At 43.1% G+C, this 9,391-nt stretch overlaps 1 pseudogene; it reads left to right on the top strand.

The window, feature by feature from the left end:
• LOC111975328 (dual specificity protein phosphatase 7-like) overlaps positions 1 to 9,391 on the top strand; it is a 19,416-nt pseudogene that overhangs the window by 3,933 nt on the left and 6,092 nt on the right.

Genomic DNA, 9,391 nt, shown 5'->3' on the forward strand with positions numbered 1-9,391 from the left:
TAACCCTTCAACCCTAACTCTAACCTTTCTCCTAACTCTAACTTAACCTTCAACCCTAACTCTAACCTTTTCTCAATAACTCTAACCTCTAACCCTTCAACCCTAACTTAACCTTTCTCCTAACTCTAACCTTAACCCCTTCAACCCTAACTCTAACCTTTCCCTAACCTCTAGCGTTCTATTATAAAGGCTGTCGTGGTAACGAGCGTTCTATTATAAAGGCTGTCGTGGTAACGAGCCTTCTATTATAAAGGCTGTCGTGGTAACGAGCCTTCTATTATAAAGGCTGTCGTGGTAACGAGCGTTCTATTGTAAAGGCTGTCGTGGTAACGAGCGTTCTATTGTAAAGGCTGTCGTGGTAACGAGCGTTCTATTATAAAGGCTGTCATGGTAACTGCAACATTAGTGTATTGTTTTTTTCTCAGGTCTTGAGTGTCATTTGCAGTGAAGTCTAGGCAACAAATAACATTGGATTGCTTTCTTCACATTTTTTTTAGCTGTGAGTTTATTTTACACACAGAGACTGATCATGTAGGTTATATTCTTTGTTGTTTAATTAGTTAAAACCTGCATTTCCACCCTAGCAGGGATTTGTTATTACATGTTTTGGGCCCTCACCAGTTGGCATCACTGCCTAACACCTAGGCTAGCTAACGTTAGCAACAACAAATTGGAATTCGCAACATATCATACGTTTGGCAAATCCGTAACATATTGTACGAGTTGCAATTCGTAACATACTGTATCATATGAATTGTAATTGGTAACATATCATACGAATTGGATGATGGACATCCACAAAATTAATACATACCATATGAAACGTAACATATCATACTAAATGGTGTGTTAGCGATTTTACATACAGAATAATACGAAATGCTGTGAGACTAGGTTGCAGCCATTCCTAAGAAGCGGTAGGTAGCCTAGTGGGTTAGAGCGTTCGAATCACCGAGCTGACGAGGTCTGTCGTTCTGCCATTGAACAAGGCAGTTTACCCACTGTTCCTCGGTAGGCCGTCATTGTAAATAAGAATGTGTTATTAACTGACTTGCCTAGTTAAATAAAGATACTATAGTTACCACTGGATTATATCCCAAAGTTATATTGTAGTCAAGGCAACAGTATGATACTATGTATCTATTTGTTTCCCTTTCAACAAGTTACACTATTCTTTTCCGTTCTAGTCTGTATCATATTAAAGTTGTAAAATAATTGTTTTCTGAATGTAAAAGTCAATGGAGGGCAGCCACGGTTCCTATGCCATAATATACCGTATTAGGATATAAAACATCACGTCAAAAAAATACTGCTCTTTATTTTCTCAAGCGCTTCAAGTTAAACCAATGATATTTTTTTCCGATTATTTTTTTTGTCCCTTCATTGGAATCAATCAGTCGTGGGAATGATCAGTTCTTCTTCTATTGTCTAATAGTCGCTTATTTCTTACTCTGTCACAGTAGTAAAAATCACAATGGTTCAAAGCCCTTTAACTTTCGACTGTTCGACTAATCTAATCGAGTAAACATGTTATATTAATTATTTAAGGGTTTTGAAAGAATGTGGGAACGAACCAAATATGTTTTCAATTCATGTTCTAAAATGGTTCAGGAAAGTACTTTCGTTTCATAAATGCACAGGGCCTCGTCTCCCAGTTGGGATGTAGGTCTAACTTAAAGGATTCGGATGAGCCACACCCATTGCTGACAGGACTAACAAATCTAGCACACAGCCATGCAATCTCCATAGACAAACATTGTCAGTAGAATGGGCCTTACTGAAGAGCTCAGTGACTTCCAACGTGGCACCATCACAGGATGCCACCTTTCCAACACGTCAGCACGTAAAATTTCTGTCTTGCTAGAGCTTCCGCGGTCAACTGTAAGTGCTGTTATTGTGAAGTGGAAACTTCTAGGAGCAACAACGGCTCAACTGCGAAGTGGTAGGCCACAGAAGCTCACCCCCGAGTGCTGAAGCGTGTAGTGCGTAAAAATCGTCTGTCCTCTGTTGCAGCACTCACTACTGAGTTCCAAACTACCTCTGGAAGCAACGTCAGTAAACTAACTGTTTGTTGGGAGCTTAATGAAAGGGGTTTCCATGGCCGAGCAGCCGCACACAAGCCTAAGATCACCATGGGCAATGCCAAGCGTCGGCTGGAGTGGTGTAAAGCCCGGCACCATTGGACTCTGGAGCAGTAGAAACGCGTTCTTTGGAGTGATGAATCACGCTTCACCATCTGGCAGTCCGATGGACAAATCTGGGTTTGGTGGATGCCAGGAGAACACTACCTGCCCCAATGCATAGTGCCAACTGTAAAGTTTGGTGGAGGAGGAATAATTGTTTGGGGCTGTTTTTCATGGTTCGGGCTAACACTATTGCATACAATGACATTGTAGACGATTCTGTGCTTCCAACTTGATAGCAACAGTTTGGAGAATGCCCTTACCTGTTTCAGCATGACAATGCCCCCGTGCACAAAGCAAGTTCCATGCAGAAGTGGTTTGTCGAGATCGGTGTGGAAGAACTTGACTGGCCGGCACAGAGTCCTGACCTCAACCCCATTGAACACATTTGGGTTGAATTGGAACGCCGACTGTGACCCAGGCCTAATCGCCAAACATCAGTGCCCGACCTCACTAATTCTCTTGTGGCTGAATGGAAGCAAATCCCTGCAGCAATTTTCCAACATCTAGTGCAAAGCCTTCCCAGAAGACTGGAAGCTGGTATAGCAGTAAATGGGGACCAACTAAATAGTAATGCCCATGATTCGATCGGCAGGTGTCCACATACTTTTGGTTATGTAGACAGTAGTAGTTCCAAATCTTGGCACCTTTTCCCAGGGCGATGGAACTTAGGCTCATGGGTGTTTTTAACGATGCATCTTTCGTACGACGACCGAAGATGTAACATGCGTTTTCTCAAAACACCGTGCAGAAAGAACATTCGCAAAACTGTATCGTTGAGGCACGTTGTTAATACTGATAGAACTGATAGAAAGACAGCTCTGATCTCGGATCAGTTTTCTCCATTAAAATCTTACCGTAACATTATAATTATTCCACAGTACTGAAGACGGATCAGTTCCTAGAGAGATATTACCACGTATGACTGCAAATATTCAGGCGGCTTATTCTAATGCTTACCCTATAATAGGCTAAATTTAGGCTAAACTTCATAAACTATATTGAGACAAATTACAGACAGTAGCCTACAAGTAGCAATGTAGAACTCAATGGATTTGACATGCAATGTAATTCAATATGATTTCAATATATAACTGTATTTACGTGTTAATGCCTGTAAGTCGCTCTGGATAAGAGCGTCTGCTAAAAGACTGAAATGTAAATGTAAATGTAATGCTTTCATCTCAGTTCTGTTAATTTGAAGCCTCCTTTTTATACGTCGCTTGTTTGTATCAATTGCAAATACATGGGCAACTTTGAATTGGTAGTCAACTTTGTTCTAAAGTTATGGCGGTCATAGCGGATAAACCGTGTGATTCTACGTTTAGCGGAGATGTTCTGTGTATTAAGTGACGCGAGGTGGGGGGGGGGGGGGGGGGAGGCATCTTTACGATGCATTTTAGCTGATCTACAAGTGGTCTGACGCGGGCGTTAGATTACGAGCGTTTTCAAGCGCAACGTTAATAACCAGGCTTTTTGGGAAACAGCTCGGAGATTTTAACGATGCTCCTAAGAAGGTTCTAACGATGAACGTAACCATAATGTACTGAAAAGGGCAGGGGAGCAGGTCTCGAACCCTCGACCTTCTAGCCCGAGGTCTGGCGCGCTATCGACCGTGCCGCAAAAGCATGCTCAAGCGGCAGAGTCGATTTCCGCGTTTATAAACCCAGGATCGTTACAATAAGATGCTTTTGGGGAAACCGGGCCCAGATTCATTGCTAATTGTTGTCTGAATAGAAAGATAGGCCTATGAAATGTAATGTCCTTTATGTTGAAGGAGTGGAAACATGGGATATGCAGTAATCCCATTCCCAAAACATCAGTGTTTGAGATGGGTCTATTATTGTGTTATAGGGTTTAACGTGCTAACGTATCAGTATACATGTATTTTACCATCATGTAGGAAGTAGGCCCATCTCCGTTTCCTGTCTAGCACATATAAATAGTATCTGGTTGTTTTGGAGTTTATTGCACCATTTTGAGGTGATATATGCTGTTCACACCTTTTGTTCAGTATTCTGGTAGATCTCTATTCATGCTATCATTCATCACACACAGAGACGATATTCCAATTTACACATCGGACAATACAGCTATAATCTATTCTAATTTCTCTGTATTGTACTTACAGAATAGCTGGAATGACGTGTCACAGAACCTTTCTCATATTGTGATTCTGACCCATCTGTGTTCCTGTTCTTTCCAGCAGTTCTCTTCTGTTCTATTTGATTCTATTCTATTTGATTCTATTTGATTCTATTCTATTTGATTCTTTTCTAAAACGTCTCCGTTGTTGTTTACAGCAGTTCTCTTCTGTTTTATTTGATTCTATTTGACTCTATTCTATTTGATTCTATTCTATTCTAAAACGTCTCCGTTTTTGTTTCCAGGTGGTTTCAACAAGTTCCAGACAGACTACCCAGAACACTGTGAGATCAACCTTGACTGTTCCTGCCCCAGCAGCTCCCCGCCTGCGTCTGTCCTGGGGCTGGGTGGGCTGAGGATCAGCTCGGACTGTTCTGATGGGGAGTCATCGGACAGAGAGCCGGGCAGCGCTACCGAGTCCGAGGGAAGCCCACTTCCCAACAACCAGCCTGCCTTCCCGGTCCAGATCTTACCGTACCTCTACCTGGGCTGTGCCAAAGACTCCACCAACCTGGACATCCTGGGGAAGTATAATATTAAGTACATCCTGAACGTCACGCCCAACCTGCCCAACATGTTTGAACATCACGGAGACTTCAAGTACAAACAGATCCCCATTTCCGATCACTGGAGCCAAAACCTCTCGCAGTTTTTCCCAGAGGCCATTTCTTTCATTGGTGAGTTGTGGCACTAGCCTGCTCATTTGGATGTTGTTCAATCACAGATCAGTTGGAGTTCAAAGTCTTTTCATTCTTGTCTTGTGTTGTAATGTTCGTTTGCGTAATGTTTCATGAACCCAGGTCATAGTTGATTAATTTGAAAACTGTTTCCTCAGCTCATCCCATCAACATTCAGGTTATATTTAACTATAAAACTAAATTAGGCATCGATAGATTCATTGAGTTGTTGGCTGAGTCAAACATGCTGTCTTATTGCTTAAAACATAGTTTTTATAAGTACGATAACAAATGTTATAACTCAAAACATATATAGTATAGATGTATGAGTCAGCAACTTAAGATAACAGCTTCATCCTTCAAGAAACAACTCTGATTGATCTCTTCTGAGCGGTTTGTGGTATTTCCTGCTACACGCCTCATTTCACACCATGAACGCTATGAGTCATGACTTGATCTGAGTCGCTCTAGCGTTGGAGGGATTACATCATCAAATCACAGAGTGGGCCTTTAATGAACTCATCAAAAGTTGGCCTACAGGTTTCTAGCACACTCATTATACAACAGAAGGGAATCTGTGAATGAAGCCAGAGTCATGTGAGAACCACTGTGAACGAAGTAGGTCAGGTCAGGTTGAGAACCACTGTGAATGAAGTAGGCCAGGTCATGTTGAGAACCACTGTGAATGAAGTAGGCCAGGTCATGTTGAGAACCACTGTGAATGAAGTAGCCAGGTCATGTTGAGAACCACTGTGAATGAAGTAGGCCAGGTCATGTTGAGAACCACTGTGAATGAAGTAGGCCAGGTCATGTTGAGAACCACTGTGAATGGAAGTAGGCAGGTCATGTGAGAACCACTGTGAATGAAGTAGGCCAGGTCATAGTAGAACCATGTGAATGAAGTAGCCAGGTCATGTTTGAGAACCACTGGAATTGAAGTAGGTCAGGTCATGTTGAGAACCACTGTGAAGCATCAGACAAGATCAGCGCCAGGTCAATCGTTAGAGCAAAACAACCACCACCAGCAGACACACCGCCGTGTGACCATGAACAGTGAAGCAACAAGGCATGTTGAGAACTACCGAAGCGTCGTCACGAAGTGGAAAGACCCATCCTAGGCCCCAAGCAGCACAGGCGCTTGCAGAGACCACCCACACTAGATTGACACAGGCACAGCACACTGCGAGACTATGGAGCCACAGCCAGAGCACGTAGCAGCTTACCGTCAGATGCAAGCCCAACCCTGCCATCGAACAATGGAAGTTGAGCCGAGTCACGAGATCAGTCGTTAAGAGACACCACAGCGTACTGAGAACATGAACACGACAACAATCACACGCGAGCGGCCAAACACACCAGGTCAGTAGATTTGAAGACGACCACGTGACATGGGACAGATAGGCCAGGGTCGCAGCGTGTTGAGACACCACTAGTGAATGAAGGACTAGGTCGAGGATCATGTGAGAACCCACAAACCTCCACGTTAGAAATGACAGCCATACACTGACCAAGTTGTCATGTTGAACACCACGTCGTAGACGGCCACAATAGGAACCATCCGAGGCCACCAACACAGACAGGCCCATCAACACACCTGGTTGGAGAAATACCGATGAACTGACCCCCACTCAACACTCGCTGACAATGAAGCTCCATAACGTACGATGGAGCGACACGGATCCATCCGAATTTGAGAGAACCACTGTGAATGGAGCAGGTCAGGCCAGAAGTCATGTTTGAGAACCACTGTGATGAAGTAGCCAGGTCATGTTGAGAAACCACTGTGGGATGAAGTAGGCCAGGTCATGCTGAGAACCACTGTGAATAGAGGCCAGGTCATGCTGAGAACCATTGTAATGAATGATGTGTGTCTGAGGTGGTTTGGTTGATGTCATGAATGATGGGTGTCTAGGGTGGTTTGGCTGATGTAATGAATGATGGTAACTAGGGTGGTTGGCTGATGTAATGAATGATGGATAACTAGGGTGGGTTTGGCTGATGTAATGAATGATGGGGTAACTAGGGTGGTTTGGCTGATTGGCACCCGTTCGCTACTAAAGTAGTGCACTATATAGGGAATTAGGGCTCTGGTCTAAAGTAGTGCACTATATGGGAATAGGGCTCTGGTCTAAAGTAGTGCACTACATAGGGAATAGGGCTCTGGTCTAAAGTAGTGCACTATATAGGGAATAGGGCTCTGGTCTAAAGTAGTGCACTATATAGGGAATAGGGCTCTGGTCTAAAGTAGTGCACTATTAGGGAATAGGGCTCTGGTCTAAAGTAGTGCACTATATAGGGAATAGGGCCCTGGTCTAAAGTAGTGCAATATTAGGAATAGGGCTCTGGTCTAAAGTAGTGCACTATATAGGGAATAGGGCTCTGGTCTAAGTAGTACACTATATAGGGAATGGTTCTGGTCTATAGAGTGTACTATTAGGGAATAGGGCTCTGGTCTAAAGTAGTGCACTATGTAGGGAATAGGGCTCTGGTCTAAAGTAGTGCACTATATAGGGATAGGGCTCTGGTCTAAAGTAGTGCACTATGTAGGGAATAGGGCTCTGGTCTAAAGTAGTGCACTATATAGGGGATAGGGCTCTGGTCTAAAGTAGGTGTACTATGTAGGGAACAGGGCTCTGGTCTAAAGTAGTGGCACTATATAGGGAATAGGGGCTCTGGTCTAAAGTAATACACTATATAGGGAATAGGGCCCCTGGTCTAAAGTAGTGCACTATATAGGGAACAGGGCTCTGGGTCTATAGTAGTGTTACCATATAGGGAATAGGGCTCTGGTTCAAAGTAGTATACGATATAGGGAATAGGAGCTCTGGTCTAAAGGTAGTGTACTATAGGGAATAGGGCTCTGGTCTAAAGTATGTACTATAGGGAACAGGGCTCTGGTCTAAAGTAGTGGTATATAGGGAATAAGGGCTTGGTCTTAAAGTAAGTACTATATAGGGAATAGGGCTCTGGTCTAAAGTAGTGTACTATATAGGGAACAGGGCTCTGGTCTAAAGTAGTGTACTATATAGGGAATAGGGCTCTGGTCTAAAGTAGTGTACTATATAGGGAACATGGCTCTGGTCTAAAGTAGTGTACTATATAGGGAATAGGGCTCTGGTCTAAAGTAGTGCATTATATAGGGAATAGGGCTCCATTTGGGACTCAGCCCTATGACAGCAGCAATCCTTTCAGAAAGTTTCTCTTGTCTTTTTCCCTCTGCACAACACAAACTCCCACGTCTACCAATCTGGACCCGTTTTCTCCTTGGATCTGCAGTAGCAATAGAAAACCCCCCAAAAATCTGTTTCACATCACACAACACAGAGTAGGACTCTGTCACGCCAGTTGAGTGACGACTATACACAAAGAATTATAACAGAGAGGTTTGTTTTATTATATTGACTTATTACTATTTCAGTATTTCAGACCAGACTATTTGACGATAGTTTCAGTATTTCAGTTCACTATTTAACGATTGTTTCAGTATTTCAGATCCAACTATTTTCCAATAGTTTCAATATTTTAGATCTGACCATTTGTGGTTAGTTTCAGTATGTAATTAATCAGCCTACTACTAGACAAATACCCAGGGTTTTCCCCTCATCAGCTTCATGGGAATGTGGAGTTTTGGTTTGGCTCTGGAATGTATCCTGGGCCTTGTTTGTTTTGAAAGTGCCACAGTTAAGAAACACACTATGACATGTGTAAGGGTCGAGTCAGAGTTTGAGGGTCTTGGTCAATCGCTGGAATGTGTGGTAGCAGGGATTGCTGCTCCACTTTTAGGGAAATATATAAAGCTACTGTAGGGCCTGTTAGTTAGTTAGTTAGGGCCTGTTAGTTAGTTAGTTAGGGCCTGTTAGTTAGTTAGTTAGTTAGTTAGTTAGGGCCTGTTAGTTAGTTAGTTAGTTAGTTAGGGCCTGTTAGTTAGTTAGTTAGGGCCTGTTAGTTAGTTAGTTACTTTGGGTCTGTTAGTTAGTTAGTTAGTTAGTTAGTTAGTTAGTTAGTTAGTTAGTTAGTTAGGGCCTGTTAATTAGTTAGTTAGTTAGGGGCTGTTAGTTAGTTAGTTAGGGCCTGTTAGTTAGTTAGTTAGTTAGTTAGTTAGTTAGTTAGTTAGTTAGTTAGTTAGTTAGGGCCTGTTAGTTAGTTCGTTAGTTAGTTAGGGCCTGTTAGTTAGTTAGTTACTTTGAGCCTGTTAGTTAGTTAATGCATGTTAGTTAGTTTGGGCCTGTTAGTTAGTTAGTTAATGCCTGTTAGTTAGTTTGGGTCTGCTCCCAACCCCTACCCCTCTCCCGCCCGCCCTCCCTCCTCCCTCCCTCCCTCCTCCCTCCCTCCCTCCCCTCCTCTCCTCGCCTCCTCCCTCTGGCTCTTCCCCTCCCTCTCTGCATC

The sequence above is a fragment of the Salvelinus sp. IW2-2015 genome, linkage group LG16 (assembly GCF_002910315.2).
Source record: "Salvelinus sp. IW2-2015 linkage group LG16, ASM291031v2, whole genome shotgun sequence".
Classification (NCBI taxonomy): domain Eukaryota; kingdom Metazoa; phylum Chordata; class Actinopteri; order Salmoniformes; family Salmonidae; genus Salvelinus; species Salvelinus sp. IW2-2015.